Genomic DNA, 20,008 nt, shown 5'->3' on the forward strand with positions numbered 1-20,008 from the left:
CCTTAGACCCTTGCTGGCCTTTCTGAATTTGGAATTGATCATTGCATTGACTCCATGCAGCTCCCCCTTCCGCCTCACTCCGAATTCCCTGCTACTTTCCTGAAGCTTTTGTTTGCCTACTCAGAGATTTGGTTTCTTTGGCACTGAATCAATTGAAGGATCAGAAATATTTGAGATTGGATGCGTTCAGAAACTCTGGCTTTTGAGTTTCAACTTTTGTTAAAACTCATGTATTTATAGGGCACTTTGGTTTTAAAATATTTGGTATCTTCAGCCTCTGTATTTAATTCACACAGTTCTTTTACTGACTGGAGATCATTTCTTTATGCTCACATTTCTTTATCTTAGAAACAGACATAATCATACCAAAGTCTGCTGGCTGCCTGTATCAATTAGGATTATTTTGGTTGTGAGTGACAGTAAACAGCCCAAATGCATTAAGCAGAAAGGGATTCTTGACATGCAAATAATTGAAAAGTCCAGGAAAGGGGCTGGTTTCAGATGCACTGTAATGTAGAAGCTTAGATATCATGATGGCTTGTTTCTTCACTACTCTGGGTTTAGCTCTACTCTCCTCATTAGGATTGGGATGACAGCACCATAGTGCCTTTCTCTGAGCCTCATAGCCAATGGAGAAACAGAAATTGTGCTTCCTAGACTTGAATCTCTGACCGTGACTGGCCAGACTTTGGGTCACATGCACACTCATGAACCAGTCACTGTGGAGAGGGGGCAGGTTCAGCGTGGTGATTGGATAATTCTAGATCACGTGCTTCACTCCTGTGCCTGGGGGATGGAGTTGGCTGAATGAAAACAATATAGGCTAAGAGTTGGGTGGGTATACGCCCAGCAGTATTAGAGCACTGCTGTCTGTAGATGGGAGAGTGGATACCGGGTAGTATAAACAACAAATATCCACTAACTCACCACAGAAAAAGGAGCAATACTGAAAAGAGTAAAGCACTTTGAATCTCTTAAATTAGAAAGCAATATGAATTTACAGGATGCAAAACCCTTTTCTTCATGCTGACATAGGGAGATAAAAGTGGCAGGTTTTACAAACTAAGTGTTACTTGGCATTTGTCTGAGTGATAGTGTTGTGATTCGACTGATGTGACCAAGACTAAATTAGGAATCAAGAATCTGTTCATGCCATATTGAGGTCCTCTTTTGCAACTTTATATTTATCAGCATGGGCTATTGTAAGAAACAAGACGGTTGTCATAAATTGATCAACACTCTCTGGTCTTCTGTTGTTCTTGCTTACTATGGACTTTGGGAAGAAGTCAATTAGAGAAGTTCTTTAGCCAGTATCATAATGAGTAATGGGAACATTTACATGATTGCTAATGGCTTAGTTTACACGATGCCTCAAAGCATCAGTGGGGATGTTTGGCGGCAGCACATTATGACGGTGATTATCACTATAAATTAAGTTTATGTTGATATAATTAGCGGTTAAAAGCTAAAGTAATATTTATACTGATACAAGTTCTGTCAAAGCCATACCAGTACAAACAGGCTGTGAATGTTGATATCGTGGGGATAATTTCATCTTGCAGGAGGGGATGTTTCTAGAATTGAGATAGCCTATTGGTATATAGTTGCCCCTCCCACCCCTAGACAAAAGTAGAAAGGATAAACTTGACCAAATTGCTTCACTAATTCAGAATCTGTAACTTGGTTCAGCAATCCCCACTGAGGATAAGAAAGATGCATCTTGGCAGTTTGGCCTTGAATCACTGAACCTGGAAAGAGAGAGGGAGAGAGGGAGGAGGAAGTGAGAGGACATGGGATGCCCAGGTAACTGGTTGTGAGCACAGGCCCACAGTGACAAGGACAGGGTCTTGCCAGACAGGATCATTTGTCACAAGGGAAACCAGCTAGGAGAATGGGGAGGTCTCATTAAAAGCACCTGGCTGTGAGCTCATTACATGAACATTCTTGAGAAACTGTGGCTGAGGCCAAGAATCATGAACCCATAGTCTTCTTTCTCTGCCCTAAGAGGTTGAAGGTTGTAGCAACATTTTACACTTTCTTTTTCTTTTCTTTTTTTTTTTTTTGAGATGGAGTCTCGCTCTGTTACTCAGGCTGGAGTGCAATGGCACGGTTTCAGCTCACTGCAACCTCGTGTCCCAGGTTCAAGCAATTCTCCTGCCTCAGCCTCCCGAGTGGCTGGGATTATAGGCACCTACCACCATGCCCAATTAATTTTTGTATTTTTAGTAGAGATGGGGTTTCACCAGGTTGGCCAGGCTGGTCTCTAACTCCTGACCTGGTGATCCACCTGCCTTGGCCTCCCAAAGTGCTGGGATTACAGGTGTGAGCCACCATGCCCAGCCGACACTTTACACTTTTGAGGTCACCAGTATCAGATGACAGTTCTTTCCTCCGAGAGTGGGCCAGATCCTCCTGATTCCAGGTCCTCAGCACAGTATCTAAGGCTGCCAAACCACTCTGGTTTCTTCTTCATGTCTCATGCTTTGCAGGTACTGTCCTTAATCTATAAGACTATCCCCACAGTTGGTGGGATTCTCTCTACTTGAGGGATAAAGGGATAGAGTGGGGGAAAGATAAATGACTTTTAAGAAGCTGCACAGTGAGTAAGTGGTAGAGAAGGTGGTCAGGCCTAAGACTGGCTGGTTTTGGAGCCATTTTGCCCCAGAAACACTTATTCAGTCAGCAAATATTTATTCATTCAACACATATTTTTTGAGGGCCTGCCATCTGCCAAGTACTTTTCTTGGAGCTTTATATATATATTGGTGACCTGAATAGGCAAAGACCTTTGTTCTCTGGAAGTCTGTATTTCAGGCCTCTCTCTGGACGTATGTGATCTAGGGCGGAATCCTAGAATGCTTATCCCATGCTTGCTCAAAGCCCTCACCTGCAGGGCTGCTTGGGTCAACATGCTCTCTAGAGGGGTTCACGGTGGTCTGATGTCTCTCTCTACCTGCAAAACAGCTGGAGAATTAGCACTTTGAATACGAAAAAGAAAGCAATTTGTAGCTTTTGCAAATTTGGGAAGTAGGAAACAATGGCACAGCTGGCCCCCAGTATCCTCTTTGGACAGGGAAAGTTGTTTTTTTGCCTGAAATGGGAAGAGAGATAACCGGCATCCCAAACCCTGAATTCAGTACGGCCAGCTCTAGGTGACTACCTTGGCCTGCCTGCACTGCTGTAACAGATACCATAGACTGGGTGACTTAAACAGGAAACCTGTATTTCACACAGTTCTGGAGGCTGGGAAGTCCAATATCTAGGTGCTAAAGGATCTGGTGTCTGGTAAAGGCTCCTCACTTCCCGGTTGGCAGAGACACAAACATTTAGTCCATAACAGTGACTAAGAGCACTGACATTTCCTGAGGACCTATTAGTTGCCACACAAGTTATTTAGGTCATCTCATTTAATCAACACAGCAGGCCAAATGGAGTGGGAACTATTTTTACAGTTTTACAAATGAGGAAACTGAGGAATAACTAGTTAAGTAACCTGTCCACGTAGATTTTAGTCACTGAGCTGGGTTTCAGACCGTGGCCCATCCCCTGCCACATCTGAGGTGCCTTTTAACACCCCTCACCTAGGTGGGGGGCACTCAGAGGAAGAAAGTCAGCAGCCTACCTGTCCAAGCAGGAAGTCCTGGGCAGGAGGAGGTGGCTCCCCTCACAGATGACTAGACTGTCAATGAGAAGCCAAGAAAAACCAGAGAGGTGACATCTGCAGAAGAGAAGGTCCCTTGTATGCTTTAGAGGTGCTAGTGGCCTCTAAAGTGATAAAGAAAGGTTTCTATCATCCAGACAAAGGAGGTTAAGAAGAACAGCTGCAGATATGCAAGAATAAGTATAATTATTAGCTACGGGAAGAGATCCACTCCTAACATTTTAAGCTTTACCCAAACTGGCCATGAATGGTGGCTTACGTCTATAATCCCACCATTTTGGGAGATTAGGGTGGGAGGATTGCTTGAGCCCAGGAGTCTGAGACCCTCCCGCCAGGCAACATAGTGAAATCCCATCTCTACAAAAAAATAAAAATTAGCTGGACATGATGGTCCTAGCTACTTGTGTGGCTGAGGTGGGATGATCACCTGCGTCCCAGAGTTGAAAGTTGCAGTGATCCATGATCACACCACTGCACTTCAGCCTAGACTATAAAGTGAGATCTTGTCCCAACAAATAAAAAGGAAAGAAAGAAAAAGATTTACCCAAACCAGCAGTATCTGAGAGAGAGACCTAACACTATTCATTATTAGAAATCCTGGGTGCTGAGGCTGAAAAGGTTTTCTGTCCCCACTCTCGGGATTCTGAGTAATCAGAAAGAAGGCGGGTAACAGTAACGCTTATTCTTGGACTTCAAAGAGCTGGGAAGACTGGGACTTCCAGGCACCACTGGGGCACTGCCTATGCAATATTTGTCAACAACATTTTCTGCTAATGAGACCTCTTAAAAACAAGCAGGGTTGTAAGTGAGGGGCAAGGATCTATCCAGAAGGGCGGGTGGTCCACCCTATGCAATGATGGGGCGCTCCAATCTGGTGAAGCACCACCTTCCCTTAATGTTCCTTCCATCTGCCAAGGGTAACGTGTGTTTTCTACATGAGGATTAGAATTTGCTGGAAGACTGTGGAAAGCCCCAGCACCAGAGACTATCCCACTAACAAGAATTCCCACCTGGACTGGTCTCATCTGGTCTTTTCTGACACCGGAGCAAACTCTGCCCCCACCTTCCCTTAGGTCAAAGGACCCTCTGTAGTCAGAAGAGCTATGGAGTGAGCAGGAAACCTGGGTTGCAGGCCCCACTGAGCCACCAACAGGGGCTGTGTGTGAGGTGGGCTGTGAATGGTCACCTCCTGCTTCTGGACCAAATGCCTTCTCCCTAAAGTCCTTTCTCCAGTTCTTACGGCCATGGCATCAAGCACAAAGAGTAGGCATGCAACACATAGCCTTGTGATATCACACAGGCACACACTCCACACACACCAAAACACACAAACACACACACACACAGATACATGCCCACACACACACTTCCTTTCAGTGCCCAAGTATGAGGACAAACCTATTTTCAAGGTGAAAAATAAAGGCTCAGAATATCCTTTCTTTCGCATTCCCCCAGACCGCCTTTCTTTGGGCACATCTGCCGGAGTGAAGTGAGAGCAGGCTGGGATTGCTGGCTGTGCGGGCGGGGCTTCAGTGCCTGCCCAATCCTTCCTCCGTGCCATGCTCCCTCCGTGTGTACTCGGGCAAGCCGCTCTCCAAGGCCGCAGCATTCTCTGCAGCAAAAGTGGGGTGGCAGCAGTTCCTACCTCAAAAGACTTTTGTTAGGCTGGTTGGCGTCCATAGATTGGAAGCTCCTAGAACAGTGCTCGACACCTACCAGCAGATAGAGTGATATGTTGGCTCTCATTACCTCTCCAAGCCATCTCCGGGTAAACCTCTGGCTTTTTTCTGCTGAGATTTATTTTCTTTTCATCTCAGCTCTTGGTACTGCCAACTTAGGCTAAGAAATGTACTGACAACAATCTTTGAAAATTCCCAGCAAACGCCTCTTTTCCAGCTCTGCATTAGTAACATCACATTTCGGTCTCTCAAACAAACAAAAGCAGCCAGCCCAAACCCCCCAACCCTGCGCCCCCCCGAAGTCACTTGGAAACACAAACATTAAGGCTGTGTACTTTGGTGTTGGAGATGATTTATGATTTGGGCCTAGGGCTCTCTTCCCCCAATAATAAGCACAGAAGAGGAAGGGGTGATGGCTGGCAGGAGTTTCTGTTGGAGAAGTTTCTGCTAACAGTGGCCTTACTGTTAGGGTGCTGTCCGTTCACCAGAACTGGGGGATGTCAGCCCATCGCAGGAAACCACCCAGAGAAACTGCCTGGGACAGGCGCCATCTGTCTGCAGCTCTGTCATTTAGATAGTCAATAGATCAGTCCACTGGGGCTGAGCCACAAACAGAGCTTGGCTTTGATATTTAGGAAGAGGAAAGACGCCTGACAGCTCCTTTCCAGGTTACATTTGCACTCCTTGACTGTCCTTTGCTATTGTTTCTAGAAAAAAATATATATTGATTGTGAAGTGTTCCTTTGATGGTGTGTTCTGTTAGCTTGCAAATAAATTGGGTCTGAATCTAGTCTCACATTCACATACATACTCCCTCCCAAAATAAAGCCCTTCCAACAAATTGCTTACATGCTGAGGCTCTGTGTTCCAGCAAGCCTTCAATTTATTTTAATGGACAAATAATAAATCCTTCCAAAGGGGGTATTTAGAATGGAAATGCTGATAGGTCCTTTAATTGTGACATGCTGCTAGGCGCTGCTTTGACACGGAGCGCTGCAGTGTGCCCGGGGGATTGGATGGCATGCATCAGGACCGTGGTGTGGGAGGGGCCACTGAGCTCAGACGCTGTGCCTGGGCCCAGGAGTCTCACATTAGTGCTGGAATCAGCAACATGGAGCCGTGGGTCCCAGGTTCATCAGAAACAACATGTGTACAACTTGTTTTCAAGGAACTGACATTGTCATGGCATTTGTGGTATGTGTGCTGACTGATCCCCTGCCCCCCGCCAGGTGGATTCCTCAGTCTTTCTTGTACTCTGTGGAACGTTGTTAATATTGCTGCTTCGAATCATAGGATGCTAGGGGTGGGAGGAACCATCTGATTTCTAAAAGCATCAGGCTATGAGGATGGAACGGTCCAGAGAAACAGCGCAATAGCTTGATGTCTCAGCTCTTGCCCCTCTCATGCATGTAGGATCGCTGCCAAGGTCTCACCCCTATTAGGTCTGGAGGGCCCCCATCTGTAGCAGTTCGTCATCTAGCACCTGTCACTGTCTTCCTCTCTAGTTGCTTCTAGGTGGTGACAGCCTCTGCTACCTAAGTTGCCTGAAGGTTCCTCCCCACTGTCGCTGCTCCTGCTCCCTGGAGAATTCCACATTGCCCAATGCTCCCTGAGGTCTGGAGGCTTAGGGTGCTACAGAGGAGCTTCCTCCCTTGCCTTCTGCTGGGGACATGGACTGCAGGGTGTGTGCCCCATGCCTTTATGCAACTAACCTCTACCAACTCAGCCACACTGATGTAGTTGTGTGAGGCAGGCCAGGCAGCAGTCCACTTACACCCTCACTTTAGTGCTCTATCCCCTGCTCCTTCTTACCCCTTAGTTCAAAGCAAAACCTATGCAAATAAGATTCTGCAAATAGTATTTTTTTGGACTTGCTCACAAGTGATCAAACACACTAAACTCTCCCTTTAGGTTCAACATAGTATTCTTGAAACATCTATAAGGAGTCCTAAGGCTGAGGTTGAAATGTAATTTTAAGGATCAGGAACATCAAGTTTTTTTCTTTGGACTGGTCTCAATAGCCCTTTCCCTAAGCTTCTGGAGGCTTGCAATGCAGGGGGTGAGTATTAGACACCTGTGCACCCCCTTGGTCTGGTCTCTCGCATCTGATCCCAGGTTGACACATGGCTGTGAGAGAGGAACCTCTTTTCCTCTTACTTCAAGGTGGATCCCAGTGTACAGGCACGCATGGGAATGATCTCCTAAGTTCTCAGGCTTCTCAACTTTTCCCTGAATGCTGAGGAAAGGGCATTTAATGTCTTGGAAGTCTCTGGGCATTTGTTATTGGATTCTTGTGAGTTTCTGATTTAATCCATCAATTAAAAACATGACAACCGATGATGAAAAAGAGATTGTCCCAAATAATGCTTGCTATCTACAGTAGTACGAAGGCTAAATGGACAGAGCACATGAACTGCACGGAACCAAGGAACACAGGTAGGGAGCATGTCCTGTAGACGTGGCTTCACATCCCAGAATCACCACTTACCTAGGAGTATGGTCTTAGGCAGGTCATTCCTCTGAGTGCCAGTTTCCTTACCTGTAAAATGGAAACCTCTGCTCTAGGCTGATCACAGAAATCAGAGGTAAGTTAGGTTTATACACTCACATGCACCCATGTACACACGTTTGTATATTCACGTTCATGACAGCATTATTCACAACAGTTGGAAGGTAGAAGCAACCCAAGTGCCCACTGACAGATGAAGGATAAAGAAAATGTCGTCTGTACATACTATGAAATATTATTCAGCCTTAAAAAGGAAGGAAATTCTGACAGGTGCTGCAACATGGGTGGAGGAAGAATTATACTCAGTAGAATAAGCCAGTCAAAAGGACAAATATCATATGATTCCACTTACATAAGGTGCTTAGAGTAGTCAAATTCATAGAGACAGAAAGTAGAATAGTGGGTATCTAGAAGGGTGGGGAAGAGAGAGATTTTGTTTAACAGGCACAGAGTTTCTATTCAGAATGATAAGAAAGTTCTGGATATGGATGGTGGTGATGGTTACATAGCAATGTGAATGTATTTAATGCCACTGAATTGTAACTGACAAAATGGCTAAAATAGTGTATTTGTTGTGAATAGCTTACCGCACATATACACATATATACATACACTGAAAATCGCTGTCAGTGGCACACTGTGAGTGTCTGGCACATGTTTGGAAGCTCATTAGATAGTTGCTGTGATCACCATTTGCAGGAGATTGGAAACGGGTCTGGGTCCACTGTAAACCAGCTGGGGCCATGTATGTGATTCTCTGTGTTGCCCTTGCTCCATTTGTAAAAAGATGGCTGACATTTCTCCCATCTTTCCTTTGTGACATCCAAATGAGATTACTGAATCTTTAGGTGATATTCAGGAAATATTTTATTTAACAGAATCGTTGACAATAATGGAGCTAAGATCAATTTGAAACTTTGTCAATTTGCTCTTTGGAAAGAGAATTTTCTGCCCCCACCTTCTGTCTGCCCTGAGCTGCATTTCTTAGACTCCCTTTAAGAAAATGCTAAGTAACACTGGGATCTCCATGAGGACAAATTACTTGGCCTTGGCTTGGAATCCACAGCCTCTCCTCGGCCCATAGAGGTCTTTTTCTCACAAAAAGCCCCCCAAAGTGAGAAAGCAGATTTTCTTCTGTCCTAAAAAGTGTAGTTCCAGCCTGATCCTGCCTCAGAATGGTCACTAAGAAAGCAAAATGCGTCTAAGGCTAACAGAGCCCCGATTCATTGCTTCCAGAACCTGTAGCGTTTTATATTCACTCCGCAAGCATAATCAGGGGAGTGATTCTGAACCTTGTTAATCAGAAAGGGCCCTTTAAAAATGTCATGCTGTCAATATAAAACTTTGCTAAATTGCATTATAAATGCCAGATTCAGTCAACTAACACATTTAACACCGTTTCTTAAGTACAGTTTAGATTTTATCCGTGCCAGGGAGAAAGAGAAAAATACCTCAGGAGAGCCCAAGCCTACGGATTCATTGTGCTAAGCTCACTTCCCCCAGAGAGGGATTAGAAATATTTATTCCAAATCCGAGCTGTACTTCTGGCATTATTGTCAATAAGGTGTCCCCCCAATGTTGCTGGCTTTAGAACTGGATGATTCTCACAGCTATGAAGGTTAGAAGGGGTGAGACTTTTAGACTTGTTTTTTAATTAGCGGGCAATGCCTGAAGCTGTTGTTTCATAACAGAGAGGAAAGGTTTCTTGCAAGTCAAGAGCAAAACGTCATGCCCACACCTGTTAAAAATAAGGCCTTACTATTTTTTTCTTTTTTTACATCTGCAGAGTCCAAAATAGCCCTCCAATGTGAAATGATCTTGTCCCTTGTTTTGGGGAGAATTCATTGTCAAGTTAACAGAGAACTAACCTTTCTCCTCCTCTCCCACCAAATGCAGCTATTTCTACACTGTTTTGACATTATGTCTTTTTCTCTCCTTTTTGGGAATAGAAAAGGTTTAATTGAAAACTTATAGCTTGAAGTTTGGCTAAACAGCACTTTAAGGATCTGAAGATGGTGACCAAACCTCATGATTTCCGATTTTAAAAAAATCTTATCTCAAGATAATGAGATGATTTTTTCCGTGTTACGTGCGTAAGCTCATTCCAAGATGAAAGGATCTAAGTATACACAGCAGGATAATATTTTAAAATATTAACCAATGTCCCCCCTTTCCTCCTGCCTGTTCTTCCTTTTACCTGTTCGCCTCTTTCAAGCTAGACTGTTCCAAATTCATTATCTCAGGAAGCAGTGACCTAGGGGGAAGCCTGGAGTTTTTTCCTAGCTTTTGAATTTCAAAAGTCTTGTCCTGAGAAAAAATGCAAAGAACTTGTAAGCATTATCAAATAGTTGGCATTTCCTGAAAATTTTCTGTGTTCTACGCACTATTTAAAGCACGCTTTTATTTTATTTTTTTGCTTTTATCTACAACTCATTAAGATAGGTACTATTAATAACCCTATTTTATAGATGAGAAAACTGAGGTAGAGAGAAATGGAGTATTTTGCCCATCATAGCATCTCTGGTGAGTAGCAGGATTGGCTTACTACTGCGGTAGTGTGTTCCAGCACTCACATTTCTAACCACTGCACCAAGCTCCTTCTTAGTATGCAGGAAGTTCTTGGGAATGTGCTCAGTATTTCCATCTGTGAAAAGGAAAAGACTTAAGCAGCATTGGATAGGAGAAAAAAATTGGGCTCTGGGGTGATGTCAAGAAAGCCTTTGGCTGACCAGAGGAGAGATCTGAAGCTGGAGTGACCCTTCAGAGCCATTTCAAATTGGGGCAAAACATTTGGGTCTTCATACTCCTGCATGGACCAGTCATTGGATGTAGGCTGCCCTGAGACGGGTATGGCTTTGGATGGAGGCTACTCTCTTCGTTTGCGGCAATTCCCATGGGGGCTTCCAGCGGAGGGCTATCTTTCAGCAGCACTCCCAGTAGGTGGGTTGGGGGGAAGTCCTTTAGTCCCCAGGCCTGATCTGAATGGCACACCAGTGTCCACTACAGAAAGGAGAGAAGCCAGGTGAGGGTGCATTTGAGAGGTCTCACTTCAGTCTGATCTCTCAAGGGGATCTGAGTATAAATTATGCCTCAGAGTGTGTGCCAATTCGAGATAAGAGATCTGAGTTTTAAACTCCCTCACCCATTAGTCTTTGGCTAAACATCTTCCTGGGAGTGGGGAGATTTGGATCTAAACTCTGAGACACTTCAGGCTCTCTGCATGTGCATGTCCAAGGGTAGATCTCAGAAGAGAGTCACAGGTGCATACCATTAAAAGCAAATGTACACAGAGGCCAGTGGACAGGCACAAAGGGACAGTTGAAAGAATCCACGTGATCACCTGCTACAGCTTCTATAGATCTGAGAGCATTCCCTGAACCGGAGGTACACAGTGAATCAGAGGAGAGAGGCGAATCGCTAAGAAAAGGTGTGCATCTGCTAAGAGAGCACTGAGTCCCAGGTGGGCTTGAGGGACACAAGAGCAGAGAGACTCTCAGCCTCCCTCTCAGGGAGAGCCTTGTGGGAAAGGTGGACTCCAGAGGAAAGGGGGTTGTATGGAGTCTACATGGGGCCTTGGGGAGCTCGTCAGAGAGGGATGTAGCCGAGGATTCCCATGTGCCTGGGAGAGGAAGGGAGGTGGTTGGGGTGTCCTGGAGTTCTGAATGTCCTAGGGTGGACAGGAGTAGTGTGACAGTCCTGTGACTGGAGGACAGAACATTAAGGTGACAGGGGAGGATGCAGCCATCTGTGTGCATGGATTTCTGAGGACCAGACCGGGCAATGGCATGCAGTGGATGCCAGTGTGAACACAGAGCAGTGGGGACCCATATTCTGCCTGACATCTTGGTAGAGGACATCAATACCCCTGAATTCACATGGGAGATGGGGGGGACCCTGAACTGACTAAGAACACGTTCGATCACCTGTACAGATGGAGGCTCAGAATAGAAATTGAGTTCAAGGAAACTAAAGAAAGCTACATTTCTTGTCCATATGCATTTATGGAATGAGTTTGCCACTGCCATAGGTAGTAACTATAAACAAGGTCTTGTGAAAACTTCTGGACTGTACATACGATGCTTTGGATGACAGGTGTTAGCTCGGTCTGTTTTAGCTCAGCATAATTACTGCTTTGTTGAAATTTTATCTTTCTTACTTAAGGAGTGAATTAGACTCTGATACACCGTGTCGGCACTAAATTGACTGACTGAGGGATAGATTACTCAAGTAAAACCCAGGAAGACAATATACTTCATGGACATCACTTTGATTCTATATCTGCAGTTTTGATATCATAACCCATGTGCATATCGAACTGTAGGGGAACATGCGTACATACACACATGTGCAAACACACGGACACTGTCTTCTGACACTTCACACACTGACACTTTTATTTCTTTTTCTTTCTTTTTTCTTCATGCTACAGTGAACTGGAAGAACAAATAAAGCTAAAGAAATACATGCCCGCTTAGAGGCATGTATGTGACTGTGTGTGTGTGTGTGTGTGTGTGTGTGTGTGTGCATTCATGCACCTTGCCTTTCTCACCCAGGGTCTCCGAGCTGCAGTTTCCCTCTTGGAGCTTTTCTTATCTATTTCAAAGCCCCTTCACAAGTTTAACACTGACAGGGAGAACAATGAAAAGTGAGCCGCAGCATAGAAATGAACAGAAAGAAGTGACTGACTTTGGGCTACTCTGCTGGGGTAAATGGACTATAAAACACAATTTTAGATTAAATAGATGTTTTATGTACAACATGATATTGGTTTTGTTTCTGCAGGCAGAAGCTGAAGAATTGTGTGCCACCCATTTCTATGTATGAGAGTGTGTGTGTGTGTGTGTGTCTATGTCTGTGTGTGTCCGAGAACCTGGGCAGAATATGAGGGTGAGTTTTACTTTAACTTAACTGCCCAGAAAGAGCTTGATGACTAATACCTTTGGCTTTCAATTCTTCTTAGTATTGAAATAATGCCTATTCTTCTTTCCTTCTAACATGTGTGCTTTTATGGTCTTTGTTGACTCCTTTTAAAACGTCCCCGCTCTCCCCAGCGCCGGTGACTGTGACATCACCCATCAGCTCTATACTCCACCGTGCCAGCCTCACACTTTCATCTTTGTCCTTACAGAGTGGCGAGAAAGGCCACAATGATCTTCATAAGGGGGAAGATATGGGTGCTCCTCCATCATTTTACCACTAATATCACTTCCACCCCTCCAGAAAAAAATAATAATAAGATGTACAAGGTCATGTGGGGTTCTTCCTCCAAATCACTGTTGAAACTCACCTTCTGTGATGTATTAAAGAGATGTGGGAACACCCCCATCCTCATGGTGGGTCAGCATGGCTGTAGGCACAGCTGAGATAAGGGATGTTTGCCTTCACCTTCCTCTATGTCTCTACCTCCGTAATCCTTGTAGCAAGTCCTACGTGGTCCCAAACTCATGGCCTAATATTTTTAGAATGTTCCATTGAGCAGAAAAATGATCTGATTAGCTCATTTACACTAATAATTTCATACATTTGAAGTTAGGGAAAAAACTCTGAAAGATATTTTGTAATTGTTGGCAAGGATGAGGAGAATAGGCATTCTCTTTTATACTACTTGTGGGAGAGAATTTGGTATACAAAAGTCTTAAAAGTCAGCCCACCCATTGATTCTGTAATTCCCTTTCTAGGACCTTATCTTAAGAGAATAATTGGAAATGTGTAGTGAAATGTATGCACTTGGATATTCACTGTAGTATAATTTATAATGGCTACAAACTGAAAATAGACTGTTGTGTCCTTTCTGCTTCTTATAACAACAGAAGTCATTGGATTTAGGGCCCACCTTAAATTCAGAATAATTTCATCTCAAGACCCTTAACTAATTATATCCGTTAATACTCTTTTTCTAAATAAGGCCACACTCTAAGGTTCCAGGGGGACATGAATTCTGGGGAGACAACACTCAACCCAACACAGTACTGGAACTGGAAAATGAAAAATTATAGGGAGTCCAAGGAGTTTCTTTCTTTCCATCTCTTGTCCCTGCTTCTCTTTGAAAATCTCCAATTATCCATACCTTAGTCAACTTTCTGCTTCTCATTCCTCCTGGGAAGACATGGCTGTTCCACACCTCCCTAAAATTGTTTATAACTCCACAAGAAACTGGGAGTCTATAGGCTCCAAATTTCATTTCCTAGGAGGGAGAATCTTCTTGGCTGAGCTTAGTTTATGGGTTCATTCCAGGCCAATATATTTTGACCAGAAGAATCGAGCCACAGTGCTATCATAGCTTGGGAGCAAAGGCTGTTAATTCTCTGGGTTGGCTTGTGAGCTAAATGGATACCCAAAGAATATCTTATACACAGAGAATGGGTTAAATTATGGCACAGCCATATAAAGGAATACTATGCAACCATTAAAAATTATTTTGCAGAAGAAATGCATATGTCAAGGTAACATACTGAAAATTAAGTGAGACAAGCAAGTTATAAGACAATATATGTATATTATTCCCATGTAGTTAATATGTACACACGCATACACACACAGTTAAGGATAGAAGAGTGTACACTAGGAAATTTACAGTACTATCACTAGATGATAGATTATGTGTAGGTTTTAATTTTTCCCCACCAATTTACTTTTAAATCCCACTGAAAATTCTTTAAAATATACTTGATAAAGGATTTCTAACACAAAATAGTGACTTACCAATAGTGAAATTTAAGACATAAATTAGATAAATTTGGAGGTAACACCATAGGGGATATCTATGGGGTTATTTGCCTAAGGCACAAAGATTTCCCTTTCCCAGAATTTCAATGATACCATCTTTTGTAAACTCTGGATCCAAAGGGGTAGGCATATTCTACCTTGTGGACCAGGGGAGCAGGGAAACTCAATCTGCAGAGAAGAGAAATGATAATAAAACTGATGTCAAAAGAGGTACAAAGACAAAACCACAGAGGGTCTGGATGACTCTTCAGATCTAATATAATCCCTTCCCAGGTCTCTTGATATTTCTGCTCCTGGGTTCATTCCAACACTTCTTTATGTTGATAATAAATGTCTTTTTGTGTTTACATGAGCTTGAGTTGATTTCTGTTTCTTACAACAAAAGAGGTTTGACCAATACAAGACCCTTCACAGTTCCTGCAAAGCATAATTTGCAGGTGGCCACAGATAGGTATGTCCAGTTCTAAGCAGAGTTCAGTAAGCAAAATCCTCAGATATGAGGACCAACTTTCTGGATAGAGCTAGGCCCCTGAGTGCCTAAGGCACAAGCCAAGGAATAAAGGAAAAATAATAAAAGTAAGAGGTTGATAAGAAAGAAGAGGTAAGCAGGAGGCAGATGAAAGAGGATGCCAGTAGAGGCGAAAGGAAGCCTATAGGATGAGAGGGCCCTAGAATCTAGAATGACAATAGAAATTCCTTCAAAAGGCATTCCTGACCCTGGGTCATATTTTGTTCAGATTAGGTCACCATCCAGCTTGCCTTTTATGAAGGTCAAATTAATTCCAAAGTTAAAGAAGCCTTTAGCAACTTGATCTTCCTGGCTATTAGGTTGACCAGCATACCCTCCAGTTCCTAATTCCTGACTTCCATTAGGCATTGCAACCTTCTGAAGGCCCAAATACTGGGTGTCTGGAGGAGATGTTATCTCCTAATTCCACTTAGTATAGACAGCTGCAGGCTGAGCATGTGGACTCAGTTTCCTTTATTGACCAGAATCCAAACCAACATCTCACTCGTCTCACAACACCTCAGCATCTCACAAGTTCTATTTCCCAGTTATCTCGAAGGAAACTGTGTCCCAGGACTCTTAAAAAGTCAGGCAACGCTTCTCTGTGGCCATCCAATTCCCAGTGTTCTACTGTCATTGTCACCGTTTAAAAATCATTACCACATTAACAGATTGCTATTTATTTAATAAAATCAGAATCTATGGGTCCACACCGATATAAAAACAAATAAAAAATAAAAGGAAGTGGAATGTCAACTAAGAAGTGTTGCAGGAATCATAAGATTAGGAAATCATCATTTGACAAATCTCTTGGTTACAATGGATTCAGGAAAGAATCATCAGTGGGTGCTAAAATCAGTGAGTGAAAGTTTGATGACAAGCAGTATATTGACATAGTTGTGAAATATCTTGCCAGGAGATTATTATTAATTATGCAAGCCCAATTGTAACTTTAGAGTGGAGAAACCTGACAGGCTGAGCTTTATCCAAATGATCAAAGTTAACCTCATCACTTACCCAGCAAATCAGTGTCTTGTGCCTCCTGATCCAATGCACGAGGAAGTAACATCTTGTGTGGCGGCATCCTGGCCCAAAGCACATCATCTTAATCTAATCACAGGAAAATCAGCAAAAAAATCTAAATTGAGGGACATTCTACAAAAATTTCAAGTTCATGAGAGACAAAGACTATGAAAGACTCCAGAACAAATCTTGTTTAGAAGAGAGTAAAGACACGAAACAATTAAATGCAAAACACAATCCTGGACTGAATCCTGAGTTGGAAAAATATGTTATTTTACTATAAAGTATATGATCAGGAGAATTAAAAACTTTGGACAAATTATATGAATTACATGATATTAACTGAAGAATTTACGAGTAGAAGGACATGACATGTGTGTGTTAGTCTGTTTTCACGGTGCTGATGAAGACATACCCGAGATGGGGTAATTTATGAAGAAAAGAGGTTTCATCGACTCACAGTTCCACATGGCTGGGGAGATCTCAAAATCATGGCAAAAGGCAAGGAAGAGCAAGTCACATTCTCCATAACGGCAGGGAAGAGTAAACTTGTGCAGGGGAACTCCTTTTTATAAAACCATCAGATCTCATGAGACTCATTCACTATCACAAGGACAGCATGGAAAAGACCTGCCCCCATGATTCAGTCACCCCCAACTTGGTCCCTCCCATGACACATGGGAATTGTGGGAGCTACAATTCAGGATGAGATTTGGGTGAGGACACAGCCAAACCATATCAGCCTGCAACTTAATCTTAAACAATTCAGAAAAGAAAATTATATATTGCTTCCCAGCCTTTTGGCTAAGATCAAGTGCAGAAAACAAAATTATATATCTTAGATATATTATTAAAATTATTTATATATGTATATGCACACACAGAGCAAATACAACAAAGAAAATGTGGTAACGGCAAAATATTAACATTTGGGGATGCAGGATAAAGTTATTTTGGAAATATTTCGTTCTGTTGCAACTTTTTTCTAAGTTTGGAATTATTTCATAATAAATAAATAAATACCACTCATTTTTCTTCACACCAAGCAGTAGTGGCCTATTTTTCCAATAGTTGATAAACTGTCATTTTCTCCCTGCAAATTTTGTCTTCAGCTGCCTCATGGGAGTTACACGGTTTCTTCCTCAGGTCCCCTTCTCTTCCAGCTGCTTGGTGTTTGTCACCGCTGGCCGCCTCTCAGGTTGTGAATGGGCCCAGGGTCCTTCCAGCTGTGTCTATGTGGACAGTCACCTGGGACACAGCCGTGGCTGGTGGGCATGGGGCTGGGAGTTTCTGCAGGGAGCTGGGAAGTGGCTCAGGAGACCAGGGGATCTCCTTGTGTCTTCTAGCACTTTAGTGACAAGGGGCTGCCCTGAAATGGTGGGCACAAAGAGCAGTTCCACTCTTCCACTAAGGAGCTGAGTGTGACACCGAGGGAAGGACGTGTAATGGAAGTGAGGGGACATCTCTGCTTTTGCCCTCCTCTCCAGGAACAGCTTGCTGACTTTCAGAAACCTTGAAAAGAGTTTTTCCCCCAATCACTGTTATCAGATACATCTTGTCTGGGATTCCCTAGCCCTTCTGAAGAATTAATCCTTCCCTGGTAAAATACTCTCCCTACACACAAACACACACACACACACACACACATGCACAGCACACACATATGCACACATACTAATGGAGACCATCTCCATTAGTCTTGGTCTTACATTACCCAGTACCCAGAAACTGAACATCAACACTTAAGTATGACATCTGGGTACAATCGCCAGTCAGGAACACTCAGCAGGGCTCCAGGTGCAAGCAGGGCAACGTTGGCTTTCCAGGAAATTATAAATGCCTAGTATAAGATATCTGTGTCTGGTTCTGTCAGACACATCATAAAACCTCGGAACTTCTATGCTTGATGGTAAATGTCCTTAACAGTTAGCTGTCTTTCTGTAGGGGTTTCAATAGGGCATTCATTGAAGGTAGGAAAAAATACATTATTGATGTCCCTGAAGGGAAATAAAATACTTCAGATGTGATACCAGACTATGTGGTCATCACACTGCAGCACACAGTTTAATTGGGGCAGTATTGCAGAACTGTCAGGAGCCAGCTTTCAGACAGTCAGGGATCAGAGCTCAGAGGGGACCTCGACGAGTCACTGTCTGGAATGAGGCTTGGCTTGAGATGGATTTGCCAGGTGGTAGAGAGATGGTCATGTTGGGGAGCCAGCTCGGTCATGAGATGGAGCCTGCTGGTTGTGAAACCTTGGTCCTCTATAGTGCAGTGAGGAGGGGCTCACAGATGCAATGCTGCCATCTGGGGCAGAGGTGGGAGGAAGATGCTAGGGGACCAGAGATGTCACAGGTCATTTGTGAGGGCAGTTATTTTATAGGGACCTTCGGAAAAAATGCTTTTTCTTCAAACACTAAGCTCGCCTAGAGCCGTGAGTGAGTGATGAGTCAGCATGGTCCTCTGCCCTGAAGACCACTGGGAACTGGGTCAAGCACCCCCCTTGCAGGAAACCAGCTACAGTAGATGTGGGTGAGGAAATGCTGTGCTTGGCAGCTGGGAAAGAATTCGGTTTCTTTTGAAGACCAACAGAGAGAAACTGACTGCTGATTAAAGCTATGTGACTTACCGCAATTGCCTTTGCAGGAGGTCATCCAAGTCTTTTCCTAATTTAGGTTTGCGTGGGTTTCCCTCCTGGTCATTCATTACATAAAAGTAGTTTGTTTCAAAGACAGACTTGGCAAAACTGTCGGGGTCTGCACCTTCGCCCCTGGACATCATAAAATCCCATCTTGGTGCCAAAAGTGGACGAGGCTTTCAGAAGCTTAGATGAAGTTTCATTCTGAAACCTGGTTTTGAAGTGCCTGGAAATGATAAGCCAGCTCAGGGCAAAGTTGGGAAATGCTATTGCCGCTTGCGACTAAGCCAGATTTTGTTCACAAAAGTTTAGGCCTGGAGGTCTTCCTGGTGAGCAACTTCGTATCCCTGAAGAGAGGTCAAGCATTTGCCCAAACTGCAAAATCTCAAAACAGCAGGATACAAAGTGGATTCTTTAACTTAAGAATAATGCTTCACAACGTTTGAGTAACTTGTCATGTATTTTCTCATTTCACCCTCACGATCATTTTTAACAAATGTTTGCTCTCTTTCAACAAATATTTCTAAGTGCCTTGTAGAATTGGTAACTAAACAAGATACTTGGGACATCATGGGGGAACAGATAGGTGTGGCCTCTGCCCCCACAAATTTGGTTTGTCCTGGAAGAAGACACTAATTATAGGTGTTACTCAATTCCTAAGTAGAATGACAATTTCTTGCCTTTATTTTACCAGAGAGAAAACAGGCTCACTGGGATTCAGGGATAATTCCCCATCCCCAGAACTGCAAGAGCTATTGCTTCTTCCCATGATGGCTCCTATTTCTTAGGATAAATAGTTTTGATTATTAGATAACATTTCTTTGTCACACAAAAGTAACTTCAGGTGAGAATCTGCTGCACAATGATAACTAATATTATAGGAATTTATTAAATCTAGACAATTTCCCTACCTAGTCTATGTTTTGGCCCATTTTCATTGCACTGGTAAATTCTGATAAAATATCAGAGTTCTCATTTTCTTTACATAGAGTTGCACTAAGGCTTTAAGAAGGCATGACTGACTGTAACTTCTCAAATCTATTCTTCTCTACAGTGTGCTATCTATGTCAAAAATATCATTACCAAAAAAAATTCACAAGATTAGATTGTTTTACTCTTTTCTGTCTACTCTGCACCTAGAACAATGCCTGGCACGTAGTAGTTGCTTGATACATGTTGAATGAATAAATGACTGGTTTTAGCATTTTTTTTTTAAATTGTGCACTCTCTCACATCCTCTCTTGCGTGTCCCCCTCTCTTCCTC

The sequence above is a fragment of the Aotus nancymaae genome, unplaced genomic scaffold (genome assembly GCF_030222135.1).
Source record: "Aotus nancymaae isolate 86718 unplaced genomic scaffold, 86718_ANA_hifiasm-v0.15.2.pri h1tg000051l, whole genome shotgun sequence".
Classification (NCBI taxonomy): Eukaryota; Metazoa; Chordata; class Mammalia; order Primates; family Aotidae; genus Aotus; species Aotus nancymaae.